General features: G+C 40.4%; 1 protein-coding gene across 6 annotated transcripts in view; it reads left to right on the top strand.

The window, feature by feature from the left end:
• FREM1 (FRAS1 related extracellular matrix 1) overlaps positions 1 to 23007 on the top strand; it is a 189892-nt gene that overhangs the window by 746 nt on the left and 166139 nt on the right. The window lies entirely within an intron of this gene.

Raw genomic sequence — 23007 nt, 5'->3', positions numbered from 1 at the left:
TTGTAGTGGTGCTTAGTCTATGTGAGACATTAGTTGTCCAACACCTTTATTTTTATTTTAGTGTTAATATTGTGTTTTGCTCTATGTACTGTAATTTGAAAACATTTCTTTAGTATTTTAATTTACATTAGAAACATTTTTATACTTTTAATGTATGGAAGTGGATTGAGCCACTTCTGTTGGATCTCCTTTAAATCACTTGTATACACATATTGAGTAATTAGTATGCATCTAGTTTTAATGTTCCCTGCCTTTTATCATACATGAAACTTTTGTTTTACACGTGTGTATTGTGTCATACACTCCCTATTCACTGTATGAAATTGAACACACATACTTTTGAAATCTGGATTCTGGAATACTAAACCAACAATTTTGATCTTTAGCCTTACTGGTGCACAGCTTGTTGTTTTATCTGTGCCTATCCAGTAACACTTTGGGTTAGAATGGCATACAGTGTAATATTGTTTCATCCCATTAGAACTGGGGACTGATAAAGCACTTGTAATCCTCCAGTTCTAAATCTATGAGGTTTTTAGACTTGGCCGAGCTCAGAGTGCAAATAACATATTTCTTATAGAACCGAGTGCAGTGACCTAGAAATTATATTATCCAGAGTTTCATAGTATGATTAACCCTTTTCTCTTTAGTACTAATAGTTTGGAGTATATTTCAATAAAAAAGTATATGCCATACCTGCTGTTTGCTCCATAAAGTAGTACAATTGTTCCATGGAATATTTATTCTGCATTTGGCTGCGGAATGTCAGACATTTATCCTGAAGAATTTGGGATCCTATTTATGAAGCATATTTTTGCCAAAAATCATGAAGAAACGACTGTTTCCACATGAGCAACTTTAAGTAACCAGATAATTTATCATAGCAACAATGATAGATAAATAATAGATTTCTCCATCATTCACTAAGGTAGCGCTTTCCCCATAGATCAGCTATTTACCAAGCTGCGCTAAGCATAGCTTTCCACAAAATGCTAATTACCTCTTACCTTGTTCTATGGCCTCTGGAGACTGTGATCTCTCCGTAGATTAAATCTGCATATGTACGACCTTTTGGACGTGCATGCGCAGTATATGCAAACCTGCCAAAAATGGATGTGATGTCTTTCGCCACAGTGGCAAAAGACACCACTAGGGGGGAAAGTACTTCAGTGGGCCATTTTTGGAAGTAATGTCCCAGCTAAAGATTAATAAATAGCTCCGATAAATCTTAAAATAAAGTTGTTTGAGATTGAAAATTATCTGGGGAGGAATAGGCCCTATGGTCTTAATTGTTCTCTTAAAATTTTTGTTCCACCCAAAATTCTCCCTTATTATATCAAAACCATGCCACAGAGCAGCGTGACTCATTAATACAAAGTAGCGTTATTATATTGAAAGACCACATGGGAATGGAGTGAGAGAGGAGAGAGAACTAGAAAGGGGAGATGGGTTTGAAGGAGTCACACTACAAACCCTTAGGGATTCAGGGTCATACTATCAGGTGTGACAGAGGGAAAGGCAAGGTCCAGTGGTGGAACTACCAGTGTTGCAACAAGTGCAGTGCACCAGGGCCCATGGAGATAATGGGTCCTACTGCACAGGAAACTAGCGAGCTGTGGCTCCTGGTTCCCTCCTCCCTACTTCCCTGCACCGAGGTCCACAGCTCGTTAGTTCCGCCTCTGGCAAGGGCGTTTTAATTCAGTGGGCCTGTGTGCAATAGTAGAGCTTGTGATACCAAGTCAAATCTGGTAGGCTTGGCAGCACAAAGCCAAGCTCTTTACAAAACCTTTTCTGTGGTTCTTAGACAGACCTTGCTGGAAGGTGAGGTGACACAAGTCGAGATCAATCCATCCATGAGGATGTTTCCCCCAGGATCATATATGCTTTGATTTGGAGTCAGTTAGGTCTGAAATTATCTAATTATCTGTCAGAATCACAGACTGTGGGCCTGATTTAGAGTCTGACACAAGTCCTTCTGATCAGTGCAAATAGCACTTTTGGCCAAACACCCGTTTCATCAGTTTGCATTTTGACTGAGACACATCTTCCTGTTGCACCTCTCTGCGCTTAGACAGGTGAAACGGAGAAGTTAGTGGGCGACCCTAGTAATGTAAAGGCATGTCCATGTTCTTTACATGTTATTGTTTTGCATATCTTTTGTGGGTGCTTTCAGCTGGTGCAAGAGACCTCTTAATATGTTAAAAAAACGAAGAAAAAGAATAATTTAAAAAGAGGTGTGCAACCTCTCCCAAACAGCATAACCAACCCTTGTGCTGTTTGGGGAAGGGAAGGGAGCACCATTTTTTTTTTTACATTAATTTATCTGCTTTACAGGGCCACTGTGAATGATACACTAGCACGTCAGTCCATAAGGCAGATAAAGAGGTGTGTTTGTGCAATTTGCACAGTATTCTAAGGGGCACATTTACCAACAACCGCAGGATATTGATGATGAAGGGGTTGGCAGTGTAGATTTCAGGTGCTGGGATCCTAGCGGACAAAGGGGAGCTAGTTGATGCTTGTTGTTAGTTTCTTAGCATAAGTTTCTGATTTTCCCAAGAGCTTGCCATGAATTAGCTTCAAATGGCGTAACATGGATGAGGTTCCTAGATGGTTAAGGTACTAAATTCTACTGACTGTGGCTTTACAAATGCTCCAAATGGCTAGACAGCTGTTGTCAGGATTTGGGTAAAAATAATTCCACACATAAAAGGTGGATTTTGTTTTATGCCCAGGCATGAGAATGGCCTTCTTCTTATCACTGACAAGACCTGCTTCCACTGGTGGATGACTTGCCACTGTAGAGTTCATTGACAGTACTGTTAACTTAGCTGCTTTAAGCCCAGAGTTAGCTTGTTTTGTGGGGGCCCAAACAAACCAAGCACTTCAGCAACAAAAGTGTCACTCCTTGTCGCTGAAGTGCTTGGTTTGTTAAACTGTACCTGCTAGCCCTCCTGTTTCTGTGTGAGTTTGTTAAACCTTTTTAACATATGGGTGGGTCCAAGGACAATTCCATCTTGCACTGTTTGACATTTTGGCCTTAGTCTATCAGCTTGTGTAACAGTCAACAATTCAGGTGTCAAAAGTATTATTAGGTTGCCAATTCACATGGTGGATAATATGATTAGGTAGACTATTCAAATGTGGACAGTATTATCATAGGGATATGGTTAAGGACAGGAATAGGGATAGGGACAGGTCTATGGATAGGGACATGTCTAGGGATAGGGACAGGGACCGGGATAGGAACAGGGCTAGGGACAGGTCTAGGGACAGGGTTAGGGACAGATCTAGAGATAGGGACAGGGTTAGAGTTAGGGATAATACAGGTTGCATTTGAATTGGCAATCTAATAAATACTGTCTACATTTCAATTGTTATCCTAACAATACTGACGATGTTATTATATTGTCAACTTTATAACCTTGTCTAGTCTGCTGCCCATGAATCCTATTATGTCAATACAACATAAGGACAATTCCATCGTGCACCACTTTTCTTTTCTACCACTGCTGTATGGCAATGTTTCCTAGATGTGCTATGAACTGTCGTGTGTTTGTGCCGTTGCTCTGTCGATTAGTAACCAGCCAGCTCACTGCAGTCTTAAAGTTCATTGATAGCACTGTTAGATTAGCTGCCTTAAGCCCTTTGTTAGCTTGTTTTGTGGGGGCCCAAACAAACCATTCACTTCAGCCACAAAAATGTCACTCCTTGTCGTTGAAGTGCTTGGTTTGGTAAACTGTACCCATCCTTTTTAATATCCAAATAAAGGGTGGGTGGGAGGGCCCAAGGACAATTTCATCTTGCACCAGTTTTCTTTTCTGCCACTGCTGTGTGGCAGTGTTTCCTAGATGTGCTATAAACTCCCGTGTGTTTGTGTCACGCAATGTCGATTAGTATCCAGCTAGCTCACTGCAGTCTTTGGCCGAAACTGGATGAAAATAATATTGTGACCTGTGAGGTGGTCAAAATTGACGGGAAATCACTGGAATTATTGGGGTTAATAATAATGTAGGAACAAAAAAAGAGCCAAATTATGTGATTTTAGCATATTTTAGCAATTTTTTAAAAAAAATACAGATCCAAAACCAAATCCGAAACAGGTGAAGGCGGTTTTGCCGAAACCGAAACTAAAACCAAAGCACAAAGTTAATACAGATCTAAAACCAAAACATGGCGGTCATTGAACATCCCTATCCAAAACAGAGCTTTTTTTTTAATGCTAACAATTTGGAAAACATAATTCCATTGAAAAATCAATCTTATACACTTTTCATTTAAAAAATAAATATCTTTACACTTTTAAAGAAGCAGTTTCAAGTATTCAAGGTGTACTTGGTGTCTTTTTTGTGAATCGGGTTCTACTATTTGCAGACAATGGTCCAATTTGAATCCTTGAAAAGTAGTTGAACATAACACACATGTGTGTTGCAGGTATCCTGCAAGTTCCTCAGAGGGTGAATGGAAGGTGGACAGTGAAGATTACAATCCCTGCAAGAGCATGACCGATGAGCCAAAACTGAATGAAGAAATTATTTTTTCCGGCATGACTTCCAGCCTAAGCCCTGAGCGATCAAAGGTGAAGGAGGTCATTTCACAAACAAGGAATTTAAAAAAAAGAATAATTAATTATATTCCATATGAGGAATAAAGGACATATAAGACTTATTTCCTTGTGCACTGGTAAAGCATCACCCTGAAAGACAGAATAGTTTAATTAATTAAATACTATTCCATAAAATCATCAATTATTTTGTTTTACCTAAATTAAAGGCATTTTTGGGAATATTCAATTATTCAAAGATTATACAGTCATGGCCAAAAGTTTTGAGAATGACACAAATATTATTTTTCACAAAGTCTGCTGCCTCAGTTTTTATGATGGCAATTTGCCAATACTCCAGAATGTCATGAAGAGTTATCAGATGATTTGCAATTAATTTCAAAGTCCCTCGTTGCCATGACAGTGAACTTTATCCCAAAAACAACATTTCCACTGCATTTCAGCCCTGCCACAAAAGGACTAGATCACGCTGTCATGCTGATTGAGTTAGAATAACAGACTGGAAGCTTTAAAAGGAGGGTGGTGCTTGAAATCATTGTTCTTCCTTTGTTAACCATAGTTATCTGCATGGAAACAAATGCAGTCATCATTATTAGGTATTAGGTGACGCGGCGGCCTTCATATACCGCCGCAACTCCCTCTCCCCTGTCTCTTGCGTACCGGCAGTCTCCATGACCACCAGGATGTCACTTCCTGCATTCGGCCCGACTGTTGCCAGGGCAGTGGCCGCCGAAAAAACAGCGCTTGCGCCCCGGCAACACAGGGCAGCCGAGCGGGCGTCTCCGGCCCGTGGGCTAATTAATTATCTTGTTTATTAGCTAAACAGTACCTGTGAGCACATAAAGCTCTACGGGAAAGGCGGCTGCTATAGGTGAAGACCTCTGTCATCTGTTCTGCAAGTTCGTTATCAGACCGGCAGCCTAACAACAGGCAAGGATATTGCTGCTAGTAAGATTGCACCTAAATCAACCATTTATCGGATCATCAAGATCTTCAAGGAGAGACGTTCAGTAGTTGTGAAGAAGGCTTCAGGGTGCCCAAGAACATCCAGCAATCACCAGGACCGTCTCCTAAAGTTGATCAGGGCACCACCAGTGCAGAGCTTGCTCAGAAATGGCAGTAGGCAGATGTGAGTGCATCTGGACGCACAATGAGGCGAAGACGGTTGGAACATGACCTGGTGTCAAGAAGGCCAGCAAAGAAGCCACGTCTCTCCAGGAAAAACATCAGGTACAGACTGATGTTCTGTAATAGGTACAGAGATAGGATTGCTGAGGACTGGGGTAAAGTCATTTTCTCTGATGAATCCCCTTTTAGATTATTTGGGGCATCTGGAAAAACGCTTGTCCGGAGAAGGAAAGTTGAGCACATTGCAATTTGACACCCTTGCTGGATGCACAGAGGAAGTTCATAGAATATAATAGTAAGAACCATAGGACTCTATTAAAAAGGTAAGCGAACGCCATCTCAACGCGTTAGTTTTTAAGGCTAGTGGAGAAAAGCAAAGGTTTTCATCGCTTGTTAAATTGGGTCAAATTGCAGTCCTCATACAAGTCTATAGGGACTGCAGTTACTAACGTTAATTAGCTTTAACCCCTTATTAAAAAATTATTAGCTCTAATGGTCATTCTCCGGAGAAAGCAGTGGTTTTCTCCAGATTTTTGTCTCATCGCTGATTAGTAAAGACACCCCTACAACTTTTCAGTTATTGTGAAATGTATGAAATACATATATATATATATATATATATATATGATGCTTCCCATTTTACGTTTTTAAACTGGTGAACACATATTCATGAAAACTGGTGCACAGGTAAGTGTGTTGCAAATCCACATAGTCACCAATCAGACATTTACTTTTATTGTCTAAGGTAAAATATGTGAGCATCGGATTGGTTGCTATGGGTTACAGCTATATTCTTCTATACAAGAGTTTTCGTAAGTGTTTCACATTGAGGGCTTGATTCATTATGGAACATAAAACAAACGTATTGTGTGTTTTTTAAATATGCACATCAATCAGAGATGTGCACTTCCGTATTCAGTTGAATATGGGTCTAGATGCACTCTTCTCTGGCAGGCAATACACTGCAGGATATGTCCAATACATACATACAATACAATCATGTCACAAAAGAACGTACACATTTTATACAATTAATGTCATCTGTTAATAATGTATTCATTAATGACATAACATCTAAAAATAAAAAACTTTTTTCCCTTTTTATTTTTTCCATAAAATACATTTATCATCATCATCATCATTTATTTATATAGCGCCAACATATTCCATAGCGCTTTACAATTGAGATTTATGAGGATGTTATAAATGTCTACTATACATAAAATACATTTCTACAGTTGCTCCTGATTGCAAACACATGTCCTACATTGCACACACGACTGTCATCACTGGTAATCTGCTTAAGATGCCCAAAGCTTGCATCGGACATTGCTGCTTGTGCTCCAGCTTAGCAACCTCTTACTGTGCATTGACTACGTGCATACGCCCCTTCCCCTCCCCATTCCGGCCCTGAAATCTTAAGCTGTAGTAATGGTCCTTTGCGCTCAAAGATAAAAGATGAATTGGATGTTGCTGCCTTCTCTGGCATATGGTTTCTGAGCATACTCAGTGCAATTTTATGCAAAACACGACACGTATCCAAATTTATGTGCCTTAATGAATCAGGCCCTGAGTCTTTAGTTCATGTTCCGTTTGAAATGTTTGCTGATCCTAATTAAAGTTACAGTTCATTATGTTAGGAGTCTTGTTTTTGATACAGGTTGATAGGTCCTAATATTTGCAGGTTAGGACACATCCGCCCCTGTGTGTCCCTAATTACGATGTTCTTTAGTCACTTAAGAGCAGACACGAAAGGTTGTAAAACACAAAATTATTTGTTTTGTCTGCGTTAGCTATTATTGTCAGGCCTGGAGCATTGGCTTAAAGTCCTGTGAATGCTGGCTTGGAAGATCGGAAAATTATAACTGTGTGATCTGTTTGATTTGTAGATAAATGGAGCAGCCAGCTGACAAAAGCAATTATGGCTGTGTACTGAGCACAATGAGCATATTCATGCTTCATTTGCCATGGCGGATATACGAATCTCAAAATGTTATGGTTATTTGTGTCTTGCAATAAATTCACTGTTTTTGCTTTGGGATAAGTAAAATGAGTTTTATCTGGTTAGAAAATCTACAGCTTAGCACTTCTAATACATATGTTATATGCACTATCTGTAACATAGTTACAGTGTCTGTAAGGGGTTCCTGACTACCTGAGAATGTCTCAATTTTACTCCGTAATCATCATTGTCCAGAGGAGCATATGTTGTAACCTACTATCACATTCATACACAGTCATATACAGGAGACAGTGACAACAGCTATTGAAAAGTATTATGGACTTTAATATATTTATACTGTTGCTTACTCATGCTGTGTTTTGTGCTCTAATGACATGTGGGTTTATTCTTGTATTTCGTGTGCTCGAGGGTGGTTTCCTTTATTACTATAAGGGGCAGGCGCGGGCTGGGAGAGGGATGGCCGGGGGGCACACAGGCGGCCGCATCATATGACAGGGGATGCTGCCGCCTGTGCGTTGACACGGCCGCATCTGATGTCATTAGATGCGGCCGCGGGGGGAAAACTATGTTTTTTGCATCCGGGGGCGGCCGGCCGGCCTACCCCCCGGCCCTAATAGCCGTCTGACCCAGCGACCCGGGGGGCCGTTGCCCCCCTGCCCCCCGGGCCAGCACGCCCCTGATATGGGGGTGATTAGGATATCATTTTGAAGTGTTGACCATATGATGTTTTGCCATTTGGATTATACACAGTTTTGTGGTGGGAAATAAATCCCATTTTCTATCTTGCTGTTTATCTTCAGGAGTTATTTCATATTAGTGGTTGTAACAACCTACCAAGAGCTGTTACTTATAGTAGATTAATCCTGGCCATAATATTCTGATGCTACTGCAGCATCAAAGAGTGCATTTAGTAGGGCTTGGAATGGTGGTTTTTAAGGATAAGTAGTGGGTCTCAAAGAAAGGCTACAAGTAAATTAATTAACTTATTATTTTCTATGTTTAAAGTGTCAACAACGTCTGCAGCTCTGTGCGGAGTAAATAATACACACAACATTGTGAACACTACATGATTTGACATTCAAACAAGAGAAAATAGGAATGAGATCCCTGCTCCTACAGCTTAGAATCTAAATAAAAAGCCATAGAAATGACAATATATCAATTCAGAGAGTGAGTATGGTAAACCGGACTACGATGCGAGAAGTTATAGTCAATCAGATAAATGAAACAACTTATTATGGGGTCAGATTATATGCTCGACTGTTTAAAAGCTTGGAGACTGAGTGAGTCTCCAGAGTGAGTAGCATGAGGAAGCTAGTTTCAGAGAATAGGTACAGCATGAGAGAAATTCTAGAGGCCTGAGTAAGAAGAGCATACTTGCCTACTTTGGGCAAGTTCTAATACATGAATCAGGGAGAGGGGCATGCCGGGAAGGGGCGGGGCCAAACATAGCATTTTGGCCCCGCCCCTCGCAATGAAAATGTTGGTCTCCGTGAGACTGACCTGAATTTCAGGAGCCTCCCGGACATTCCGGGAGAGTTGGCAAGTATGAAGAAGAGTAGATCAGAGAGCAAGATTAGAAGCATGTTATGTGCAGAGCAGAAGTACAACTTGCAGAAGTACCTGTATATTGGGAGGACTGTCAAATTTTAGCTCGGAGTGGGAGGAGGGGGGCAAGACTCAACTTAGCATCCTGAGTTGAGTCTTTTTAAGGGGATAAAATGCAGGTGGCTCAATGACCCAGCCCAAGGTAGCCCGCTATGGGACCCGCCAGGGGGGCAGATAACCCTGCCCCCAAGCCCAGACAGCCCCTGCTGTATATTATGATAGAGATGTCAGGAGGTGCAAGATTATGGAGTGTTTTGTAGGTTAAGACTAGGATTTCAAACTTTATCCGGGGGATGGTAGGGAGCCGGTTGTCACGGGCACTAGGAGTTTCTACCCGAGTTTCCCCAGATGGAACTCTGCTAGAGAGGCGGGGATATGGCACGCACCTCAAAGCAGGCAGGTGAATGATTGGAGCGACACAACAGCAGGAGAGTAGAGATAGTCTGAGGAAGTCAACGACTTGGAGCTGTAAACTGGAGACTGAAGATAATGTAGACACGAGGAGTGGACGTGGATAGGTGATGGTAGGTAGAGGAGGAGTCAGTGGTCTGCGTACAGCAAGTTGTACCACTGTTGTGATGGGAAGAATAGTATTGGTGCAGGTAGGTAGCAGGGTAGTCGGTGGTCTGCATGCAGCAAGTTATACCACCGATATGGTGATAAGTCGGGTCCAGGTGTAGGTAGGTAAATAGGAGAGTCAGTGGTCTGCATATAGCAAGTTGTACCACCGCTGTGATAGGAGGACTTGTCCAGGTGCGGGTAGGTAGCAGGGAAGTCAGTGGTCTGCGTGCAGCAAGTTGTACCACTACTGTGAGAAGGAATGAGGACTTGTCCAGGTGCAGGAGAGTGAAGTTGAAAGGCAAACTGTGGCTGTATGGGAACAGCGCGAGTAGAGCAATGTCTTGAGAGGCAGGGATGGAAGGCACAATGAATAGTCTGTATAGAGTAGGTGCCTTGCAGTGAGGAGACGCTGGTCACAGCAGATATGCACAATAACGCCAAGTAGTAGCGTGAGGAGATATCGAGCTTGAGTGAAAGCTTGTCCTAAATGAAGCAATGCGGTAACACAGTCTATATGGGTACCTGTACCCTGTGCAGCAAACAACAATGGATGCAACTGGTATGTGAGCAAATAGGCAATAGTCAATAGTCAGTAGAGCATACCCAGTTGTGTAGATCCGGAATCAGCTGAGAAGTGAAGCGTTGTAGTGGTATGGGAACCGCTGCTGAGTTGAGCAGGGGAGCAGCGTGGAAGCTGTAACACGATCAGCAGAGTGCTAGCGTTGGAGCGGTAAGGGAACCGCTGCTGAGTGGAGCCGGGAGCAGCGTGGAAGCTGTGACACGATCAGCAGGGTGATAGCGTTGTAGCGGTATGGGAAACGCCGCTGAGTTGAGCAGGGAGCAGCGTGGAAGCTGTAGTATGAGTAAAGCTGGAAACAGTTTGGAAACTGTACAAACGAGTAAAGCTGGAAGCAGTTTGGGATCTGCACACACCTATAGAAGTTTACTGGGAATGAGACTTCAAGATCAGGCCCCTACCTAGGGTTGCAGGTGCCTTAAATAGGGTGAGGTAATTGATCTGTCAATCACCTCAATGGACAGGTGAAGTTAATAGCGGGTCCTGCGCATGCGCAGATGGCAGGATAGCGAGCGGCCACGATTCCACACAGGTGTAGGTAGAAAAGATGGAGGACCTCGCACCAGTGTAGAGGCACTCACGGTCCGGTGAGTGACACCGGTGTAAAGACTGACCGAGAGGAGTAGCCCTTGAGCTTAAGAAAAAGTGTATGAGTTGAGCTGCAGAATATATAACAGTCTGAGTGAAGTCAGTCTGTTAAGTGGTAGGATATAGTGGTAGTGGTAGGATATAACTAGAGCATGTACCAATACTATAGTTGTATCGTGCATAAGAAAAAAACAGATGCAAGAGATGTTTTTAAGCTGAAGTTACAGGCAGTTGTTAGACCATGCATGTGAGACGTTAATGAGAGAGTCCAGAGTTAAAAAAAAATACCATAAGCATGGACTTGGGGAGCTGAAGGGTTTTAACAATGATTGTTATGTCAGATAAAGGAACAGATTTAAACTGGAGGAAAGCTGACAAGTTCAGTTTTAAGCAGGGAGAAGATATGAAAGAGGAGACAGCAACAAGGCAGTTTAGTTACACAATCCAAAAGAGCTGAGAGATTGTTTTGAGTGTAATCAGCCTACATATGAATAGTGAATGAAGCAAATTAGCTGACTAAGTCCATATGTATAGATAGAGGAGTGGAGGGTTCATTAACAGAATTTTGTGTTACACTAACAGAGAGAGGATGAGGAGAGGACTTCAGCTGAAATGAAATACTCTAATGATCAAGTCAGAGATTTAGGAGATCCAACATCATTAGAGATCAATAGTGGGATCAGTAGAGTCGAAGGTTATAGATAGATCAAAATGAATATGTAGGTAGTAGAGGCCATTGGACTTAATAGTGAGTAGGTAACCGACTACTTTAGTAATGGCTAATTCTGTTGAGCAATGGGACCAGATACCAGACTGTACAGTCCAGTAGGGAAATAGAGGTAAGATAGGTCAAAAATATAAAAATACCTTTTAAGTAGTTTAGAACTGAAGGAGATAAGTATCATCATCATTTATTTATATAGCGCTACTAATTCTTCCACGCTGTACAGAGAATTCACTCTCATCAGTCCCTGCCCCATTGGAGCTTACATTCTAAATTCCTTAACATACACACAAACAGACAAGAGAGACTTGGGTAAATTTAATAGCTGTAAGAGAAGTGCTAACCACTAAGCCACCGTGTATAACTTTGCAATGGATCGAGAGTTATGAAGGGTAAAGAGGGTTGTTTTTTAATAAGGGGTTTCATGATAACATGTTTAAAGGAAAATGAAAAGGTGCCAATGGAAAAATTTAAGTTAAAGAGAGAAGTTAACATTGGGGTAGTTGTTGAGGAGAGAGGAGAAATGACATGATAAAGAATGGGAAAGATAGTGTGTGGTAGAATTGAATTTGTAGGGGAGACCATTTGTTCTATTATGGAGATATAAGCCGTGATGGAAGAAGTTGTGTGAGAAAAGGAAGAAGATTGGGAAAACAAAGGGTTGCCTGCTATATAATGTATTTTTGCTCCAATGCTGTACAGTCACATGGGATATCTTATAGGGTTTCTTGTGTGTTTGGCATACATGAGAAAAAAATGGAGAAATTAACCATTGCAGGTTATTGAGCATTGGTTAGTATGTTATTTCAAATATGTATTTTCACCTATAGTCCTTTGGTTTTCTTTGAATTCTGATGGAGTTTTACTTGGGGAATTTCTGCCCATGGGAATTACTACAATGATAACTTTCAGAGCTAGAGGCTGTACAGTATGGGTTATATTCCAGAAACTTTAACTTGTTGTTATATTAAAAAAATAAAATACATGCAAAAATTCCATGTAAGCAGCATGTGAGTAATATATTGTCAATTGACTTATTGCCTCAGAGTTCACTATGTTGTTAAATTATTTACTTTGTAAATTCAAAGAAAAGTGAAATTCACCATCAAAATATCAAAACGTTTGATATTAATATTACAATTTTTAATAAAATAATTTAATTAATATTATTAAAAGGAGGCTAGCTGGGTATTGTCAACCGATCCACAGCTAATACAGGAAAAATGTCATTGTTATGTTTTTTTTATTATCATTATAAACTATACTACATTTTCATTATTATGACTGGGTACTAATTGAATTGATGCCATATATATAATATTTATGCATACTAAATATTCTAGATCTGTGCATTACTATTAAACACATATGTATACCTTGCAGTGTCTTAGTGGGGAGACCTAAAATGACTTTAATCAAGTACATTAAACATTTGGAAGTGATATTTACATTTGGTCCTTTGTGTCTTTGCCATAAAAAGGATTAACGAAATATTTATTTTTAGACTAAACCAGATTTAAAACAACCTTGGGGCTGTAGTTTGAGAAACCTAGAAAATGTTTTAGTGCACTCCAGTATTAAAGTCACCTCAGGTCAATAAAGCAATCATGTCCTTGTAATAAAGACAGCTTCCAGAGGACCCATGACTCCCCGTGACTTTCATATTCTGTGCCCCTATCTTATTAGTGCATGTGTTGGTATTTCTGTAGTGCTGTAGTGTTTGTGGGACATTTGAGAGGTATGTTTGTTTTCAACGACTCACATCACTCTAGTTAACCTGGTACTCTCATCACCTGCTGAATTGCTAGTCTAGTCTGCAAGAACTCTTACCATAATATATATTTTATTGATAGGCTGGGACCGTGTGGCGCAGTGATGTCATCACTGTGTGGCCGGTTCCAGTCTATCAGTGTCCAGGAGCCACCGTATCACAGAGGCAAAGTAAGTGAATTAGAGCATTTATATGGGGAAGAAGGCCCAACCATGCACTGTTATGAGGGAGGAGGGCGGCAGGCATGTACACTGACAAGGGAGGGGGAGGCATGTACTGTGATGAGGGGGGAGAATGTACTGTGATGAGGGGGGGTGGATGGGAGGGGGAAATGTACTGTGATGAGGGGGGGCATGTATGTACTATAATGAGGGGGGGACATGTACTGTGATGAGGGGAGGGGGAGAGTGGACATGTACGGCAAAGAGGAGGCATGTATGGGGAAGAGGGAGTGAAGGCATGTACAGTGAATATGGAGGGGAGGCATGTACAGTGAATAGGGGTTGAGGCATATATGGCAAAGAGGGAGTGGAGGTATTTACGGCGAATAGGGAGTGGAGACATGTAAGGCAAATAGGGGGGTAGGCATGTACACTGACAAGGGAGGGGGAGACATGTACTGTGATAAGGGGAAGCATGTACTGTGATGAGGAGGGAGAATGTACTGTGATGAGTGGAGTTGGGGGGAGGGGGGCATGTACTGTGATGAGGGGGGGCATGTATGTCACAATAATGAGGGGGATATGTACTGTTGTGAGGGAAGAGGGACATGTACTGTGATGAGGGGAGGGGGAGAGTGGACATGTACTGCAAAGAGGGGGGGAGGCATATACGTTGAAGAGGGAGGGGGGGCATGTACGGCAAAATGTTAGGGGGAGCCTATACGGCAAAGAGGGAGGGGAGCATGTACGGCATAGAGGGAGGGGGGGGTGCTGCCAGAATAATTAGTACTAGGCCCCATACAATATTACTGGTTTGTACAAGTGTTTACATGGAGATTGTCACAACAAAAAGTGATCCCAAAGACAAGTGTGAGAGGTCCAAAGACAAGTGCGATTGTGTTATTGCACAGCTCGCCTGGCTAGGCCTAACAGCACAAATCACATCATCTTGGGCCTGTCCTCTTTATAAGAGGGCGAGGAGACATCTGGGAGGGTGGTCTATTATCCAGAGAGACCAGGAATTCCCATTTTCCTGGTCTTGGTTGCTGGCACACTCACTTGTTTTTAATTCCTATGTTAAATTCTTATTTGGATAATCTCCTGTTCAGACTGCCGTCTCTGATATCCTGAACTAAACAGCAAGTGCTTTCATATTGATTTATTCCTGCTCTGGCTCCTGAAGTAGTCTGGCTAATCACCTGTTCTGACTCCTGTGTCTGAAGTCCTGAATCAAATTCAAAATATATCAGATAAGAGCAAGCTGCTTCTCTTTTACCTGTCACTTCTAAATCTATTCTGCACCAGTCCCAGGGGTAAATGTATCAAGGTGCGATTTTGCAAATCCAGCGATATTCTGGGTAGAGTTGAAACTCGCTGATGTATGAACCTGAGCTTTCATGTAAAATCGACAGAGATGTGTTTCTGTCAAATCGCTATTTCCCAAATCGATAGAGATCAAAGTCCCGACTGTTTGCCACTTTAGCTATACAAGTCTCAAATGTATGAAGCTGCGATTAAGCAAACTCTCCTGAGTTTGTTTGGGAAAAATGTTTAGTAAACACATCACTGCTACACTGCCCATTTTTGTCACTGCTGTGTTTTCTTCTCTTTTTTTACAATGTTGACACAATTTCATCGGTTATAAAATTTAACATTAGCACTTTTAGCATTTTATTTTTGCGTATCTTGATTGATTTTGGGAATATTGTGCACTTGTGTTGTTTTGTTTTGTACTGATTCAGTATACAACATATGGCATTTAATTTTGTTTTTGTACATTTTCACTTGATGGTTTATCATGATTTAGGTTAAAAATACTGTAGGATTGCCTTAATATGTTTTTGATTAATGATATGTAATGCTGCTTAGAGAGACTAATAATAAATTGATTTTAATATATTTTTTATATTGTTTCACATTTTTGGGGGCATTTTACACACTGTCATTTTGTGTTAATGCACAGTATGAGTTCTTTGGAGGGTTGATGTTTTCACTATATTACTTATTTTGTCATATATGCAGCGGGTGAAATAAGTATTGAACACCAATATTTTTCTGAGTAAATATATATTTAATGTGGCTATTGTAATGAAATTTACACCATATGTCAGCAACAACCCTTGCAATCCACACATGCAAAAAAATCAAACCATAGATGTCCATAATTTAAGTTTTGTGTAATAATGTGAAATGACACAGGGAAAAAGTATTGAACATATGAAGAAAGGGAGGTGCAAAAAGGCATGGAAAGCCAAGACACCAGCTGAAATCTATCAGTAAATAGAAAGCAATCCTGCCATCTGGTTCAGCAACAACTGATGGCCTAAAAAAAGGTGTCTCATTACGAAGGTGTCACACAAGAAACATCTCATGATGGGTAAAAGCAAAGAGCTTTCTCAAGACCTTCGCAAACTTATTGTTGCAAAACATACTAATGGCATTGGTTACAGAACTGTCTCTAAACTTCTGAATGTTCCAGTGAGCACTGTTGGGGCCATAATCCGGAAGTGGAAAGAACATCATTTCCCCAAAAACCGGCCATGACTAGGTGCACATTGCAAAATTTCTGACAGAGGAGTGAAAAAAATTATCAGAAAAATTGTCCAAGAACCAAGGACCACTTGTGCAGAGCTTCAGAAAGACCTGGAATTAGCAGGTACAATTGTTTCAAAGAAAACAATAAGTAATGCACTCAACTGCCATGGCCTGTGTGCACACTCACCATACAAGTTGCTGACTTGATATATCACTAGGGAACCACTCCTCCACACAATGACAAATATATACGACAAGTGTGTATATCTCAGGCGCAAATAAGATAGAAGGAAAATCTGGTAACTCATCAATATGCTAGTCCTAGTACTGATTGTTAGGACTCTGCCTGTATTTTGTATGTGGCTGCAGTACCTCGATTCCACCAGTGGTGCTGCTGTTTGCCCTTGAACTTTACACCTCTCCTGTAGGAGTTAATCTCCTTAACTGTTTAGTACCAGCACCTGTCTACAGCTTCATATACCTGGCTCAAACTGTGTTCTGTGCAGCTCATCATTTATACCTGGCTGCTGCTTGTCTCTTGTTTATCCCTGTTCCAGTTCTGCTTTACTGCTGTTTAGTACTACTGATCTCCCATTGTGACCCTCTGCCTGATTACCGGACCCTGCTTGTTTGCTTGTTGCCCTGACCTCTGTCTGATTACTGGATTATGATTGTTCGCTTGTGACCCTGACCTCTGCCCGGCTACTGGATTATGATTGAATTCTTGTTGCCCTGACCTCTGCCTGGTTACTGGACTCAGCTAGTCTGCTTCCCTAGACTGCCTTGTGCCTCTGGCAATCTGGAATCCTGATCCCTGCCTCCATAGTCTGGAGCCTCGTGCCTCCTGGCAATTGGGTAACTTAATATACTTGTTCCTGCATTTAAATTGTATTTGTCACTGCTTGGAACCTGTTGCTTTGTGGACTATTCCTGCCATTCATCACACCTGTTCATATTTGTGTATTGGAGTATACCTGTTTATTCTGCTACCTGAAAATATGTATATTCCACGAACTGAATCCTTGTTTGCATATTTTGCCTAAATCAAGATACTTAGTTTCTATACTTCTGTTGCCGCTTCCTGAATTCGCTAGGAATCATAACACTGATCATTCAATTGTACATCCCACAGTTCATGTATAGAAAAAGGATAACCAAACCCAAATATCTTTGGTTGAGAAAATGTCCCTTAAAGTTCATGTGTTGTTCCAGAGAAAGGCAAATCCTGCAGAGTATCTGCCAATGTTGTCAATAAAGGAGGCCGCGGAAGCCGTGTCGGTACACAGTAGGTCAGACAGAGAGCAGGGAAACAGGCTGGAACGCTGAAGCATAGGAAGACCTAGATACTCTGGCGCCTCCCTAGTGTTAGGGGCAGATTTAAATTGTGGATCACATTCCCTGATTTTTGGCAGTGGAACCAGTGGCCCGAACAGCTGACCGCTGGCAGGAAGTGCAGAGAAGCGTCCCGTTGCATGGAAACGGAGACGCGAGCGGACACACATGTGCACGGCAATGAAAAACCCTGGAGGATGATGACACGCGTCCCGCTGCCTAGCAAAGGAAGGCGTCTGTCCCTGGCACCGATGATGAGTGTGGGGACGGCACCTGACTGCAATTGAATGATGAATACTAAGACTAGCATATTGACAATGTGTTATTAGGTTGTCCTTAAACTTGTTTGCGCATGAGATATACATACTTGTTTTATGTACTTATTATGTCATGTTTAGTTTCAATTATTGAGTAAATGTCACATACATAGGGAGTAGGCTACATCAATACATCAATGATGCTTGAGCATTGCAAGTATCATGTTCATATTTGCAGTAGTCTTTGTATTGTGGTTGCCCAGGGTGCCACTAATGGTACCTGTTTGGTTGGCTATTTCTAACAATATTATACTAATAATATATATATATATATATATATATATATATATATATATATATATATACATACACATTCTTACTAATAGTAAGAATGTGTATATATTATTATTATTATCATTATTATTATTATAGGGCCATCGATAACGTAATGAGGATTAGTGCATTTTGACAGTGATGATTTGAAAACATATGAATATGTTACTGTGTGTATATGTTACTGTAGAATTTGGAACAATATGACAATGCTTTTTTAACAAAACTGATTTTCATTTTTCCACCAAAAGTTACAGTATGGTATCATCAAAAAGTCAGGTTAAAACATAACTTACTTAAGAATGTTAAGCTATGTAAGTAAACATTAGATATAGTTCTATATATAACGTATTGTTCTAACATAGTGGTAAATCTGTTTATGCTTTCTGTCTCTTGGCTGAAGTCAGATTGTTCTTTTTGCTTTTGTATATGTTTCTTCTTATCCCAAACATGCAGCTGCAGGGTATTATATAAATAAGTACATACAATAAATTTTGAGCAGATAGTGATCACAGCCTGATTTGTCAACAATGTCAAATTCTAGGAAATGCAAGACAACCATATAATATCATTTTTTCCTCTGAAAATTTTAAATAATGCTTTTTATGTAATATATGCACAGTTAATATACATATTTTTACACTCCAGGTTTTGCTCCTTTATTACAAAATAGTGGGTGGCAACATAGATGTGATCTTTGGCCAGGGCCCTCTAATGTCCTGAATATATGAATATATATTTAATATCAAAATATTTTTTTATTTACTTTTTTATATATATTTCAGTACATGGAAATATAGATGCAGACCAGAGGCATTTCTAAAATAAGATTTGCAACATATTTGACTGATATAATTGAGTAAATCCTGCTTATTTGCATTTTCTATTTAATGCCACCCAGTTCCTAACATCTGGAAGACATTAAATGCAAAGGCTAAGGTTATCAAGGCAAATGTGTTGTCAGCATTCAGATCTTAATCTTTTCTCAAGTTCCTGATTGTTTTGGATGAATTTATCCCATGCAAAGCTATTTAGTCATGGGAAAGAACAACTTCTATCTCTGTTGCATGACATAATGAGGCTTTATACAGGGAAATATGATCTTCCAGAAACATGTTTCATTTTAAACATGTGCTTATAAAGGATTAGATTTCCTGAATGATTTTGCACCGGTTTGAAAATTGAATGTGCAAAAAACATAACCACTGAGAGCTATTTATTTTGGAACGCATATAAATTGGAGTCAGGGGCACCAAGAGGCATGGGGACAGGTAAAAATCATGTAATGGTCATGAAGTGATAACGGTGGAGGAGGATAGGGGCCCCGGGTTATCTTCCCACTCAAAGAGAGCCGCATTGTAGGCAGTGAAAAGTGATTATGCGTAGAGGTGGCCACAGTGGGACTTGAGGTTGTTCCCTGGCTTTTCTGTCTGGAATAGTACTTTACCAGTGATGGCATCTATGCACATGAAGACGGTGAATAGGGAAGGTTCGACAAATTAATTCTAAAATTGAAAAGGTTGCTGGAATTTTTTGAATTTTAGATTGATTAGAAAAATTGAGCTTCATTCAAAAAAGTCAAATTTGTTTGACCATGTACAATCCTGTTCCCATAATGTCAAGCCTGTTCGCACAAGTATGAATGTATCAAACATCTTGGCAGTATTTAATTATGAATCTTGAACATATTAGTGTCTGAGGTTCAATTTTTAGAAAAATCTTAAAATACTTTTTTTAATTGATGCAGTAATTAAAAAAAAATGAAATTTAAATGTTAACATAGAAGTCAATGCAAACCTTTAATGAAAATTGTGAACCTCAAACATGAATGACAAACCTCGAATGTGAATGCTGATCAGATTCAGTTTAAGCGCTTCAAATGAGTTGTCTACAACAGTCTAACCTCCTATCTCTCATATCACTCTTTTTTGACCCAATCCGATCTGGATTTTGCTTCCTCCATTCCACTGAAACTGCCCTCTTAAGGTCACTAATGACCTTCTCTTTGCTACATTTGGGATGCTTCTCCCTTTTTATCCTTCTTGACCTCTCTAATGTCTTCTTTATCATTGACAACTTCCTCCTTTTGAGAACTCTGCAGTCTATAAGCCTCAGTAATACGGTCCTCTCCTGTTTTTCCTCTTATCTCACTAACTGCTCCATTTCAGTCTCAACACCTGACTTCTGTTACAGATAACCAGTGTGAAAACCACGGAGAATAGTTGTAAATGCAAACAAAGTGTCTTTATTTTGAACACCGGTCACAAAGGTTATAACCAAATGTAGTCGATGGTAGTACACCTATCACAAGTCCATAGATACAACAGGTAATGCTGGCAATTTGTAGAGAGGAACAAAAGTACTTGATAATGCTTTTTAGATATAATGCAAACAGGAACAAAAGTACTTGATAATGCTGGTAAGATATATTCCAGACTGAAACAAAAGTACTTAATAATGCTGCTTACCCAGATTAGCATACGAGCTGGAGACTAGGCACAATAGGTGAAGTGTAGATTCAGGTTACCAGGTTTATTCAGTAGGCATGAGGCACAGGATGATCCATGGTAGAATCAGGCAAAAGGAGGGTCAGGCAAGCCAGGGGTCAGAAGCTGGAAGATCCACAATATACCAGGGAGTAAACAGGAGCAAGGTCAAATAAAGCCAGAGTATGGGTCACAAGAGGAGGTGCAGGACGATGAAAAAAAGCAGGAGTCACATGTCAAGGACAAGTCAGGATCCAAACAGAAGTATCACAGAAACCAGCAGCAGAGATAAACGAACTGGCACTAGTCTGTAGGAAAAGGCAATCTTAAAAAGGCCAGAAACAGGTGTTCATGATCCAGATCAAATGATGAGGGCCTAACCCTGTGTAGGCAAGGAAAAACTGTCACGGTATAACGGTAGCACCTCTGGTGGCACAGGCCAAATTCAGAATAAGTAAAGAGTCCTAATTACTATAATTCTGCCACTCTCACCACATGCCATCAGAACTAACCACTTGCCCCTCTCATACCCATAAGCATGCCTACCTGCCACCAACCACCAAATCTCACTACATCATCATTATCATCAACAACATTTATTGATATAGTGCAGGCAAATTCCGTAGTGCTTTATAATTGAGAACAAACAGTAATAGAACAATACTGGGTAAAACATAGAGACATAGAGGAAAGAGGGCCCTGCTCGCAAGCTTACAATCACTACATGCCCCTTAAATATCAGATTTCCGTACATGCCTATGAGCCTCTTCACATTCCATTAGATCTACTCACATGCCCCCACACATACCATCAAACCTCTGCACATGCCCCATACATGCCAATACAACCTTCCCACATGCTGACAGACCTCTACGCATTCCATCAGATCTCCCCAAATGCCATTATATCTCCTTACATGCCCCTTACTTACCGCTCATACCTCACACACATGAGGGTGAGCACAGTACACTTATGTACGACACTGCTGACCTTTTGTGTCATCTTACAAATAAAAAATAATAATAATAAAAACAAATCTTCAATGTGATCGGCGTGCTTAGAACATAGAATGTGAGCCACAAATTTTGAAACACAATTTAGATTCAGTGTCTATTGATGATTATACCATGAACATGATTATGCACAAAGAAAATGTGAAATTCAATCTTATTTTAAACCAATTAAAAATATGTCTATATGGAAGTAAAAATTGTAACTCACAAAATTGACACATTAATGAGGCATGGCTCCCTTGTCACTTTACTTCTTTGTATTAATAACACAGTTACAGTAACGACAATACTTAAATATTAGTATTAAGGTCACATTAATTTATTGAATGAGAGGACCAAATGAACACAAAGGGACACTCCTTAAATATGAGTTTGCGATGCACCCACCTTGTATTGCGTTCCATCCTGACTAACCTTTTCAGGCAGGAAGGGGGAACAGCATAGTCTACCCCTGACACTATAAGGGTGGCACTTGCCTATAACATCATAGCCAAGTGCCACATTCCCAGTGTAACACTGATATGGAGGATCAGCAGCCAGCAGCTTCTATTTCATGTTGGGGCTCTGCAAGGGCATGGAGAAATCTGCATGAGTGACATTATGTCACTAATACACTGTTTTAGTTGCCCTTTTATCCATTCTCTCCCTAGGCAACCATCTGGTTTGCCTAATGGTACTGTTAGCCCTGGGTACCAGGTGTGATTTTCTTGTATTTTAAATGTTTATATTGCTCATGTTTTTTAATGTTATGCTGGATAAAATATTTGGTGTAGTAACTGGTGTGCATAGCTATATTTTGGCATGTGCTCTTATTGGTCATTACTGTGTATTCATTGATTCATATGCGAACAAGAAGTATGTGATCATGCAAATGCTGCCCATGTAGACCTGCAGGTACACCAGATAGTAGGGTGCATGAGGGCTAGCAGTGTTTTAATATTAGTGTTGGCAGTGTGGTAAGGGCAATTTCGGGGGACAAACAGTGTGGGGTCCCCACCAAGAAAGCATTGCCACTACTAGTGTATGACTATGACAGGCTTGGCAGATGACACTATTCAGCATGGGACTGAATTTCTTTCTTCCTCATCATAATTCCATTGATTGACACTCCTGACTTTAATTATTCCCTTAACTAAACTACTAATCCTAGAGGTTCACATACTTTTTCCTACAAATAAATTTAAAGCTGGATCATTTTGGTCAATAAATAAATTGAAAAGGATATCCTTTTGTGTCTTATTTGAGTTATTGGGTTCTTTTTATGTATTTTTATGATGTAGGCGAAGATCTGAACACATTTAAGGTCACCTTTATGCAAAGATTCAGAGAATTCTAAAGGTTTCACACGCTTTCTAGCACCACTGTAGCTGTAACTGTTCACTTGCTGCAACTGATGCTAGATCACA

Source organism: Mixophyes fleayi, chromosome 1, assembly GCF_038048845.1.
Source record: "Mixophyes fleayi isolate aMixFle1 chromosome 1, aMixFle1.hap1, whole genome shotgun sequence".
NCBI classification, from domain to species: Eukaryota; Metazoa; Chordata; class Amphibia; order Anura; family Limnodynastidae; genus Mixophyes; species Mixophyes fleayi.
This window is presented reverse-complemented; position numbering and strand designations above follow the sequence as displayed.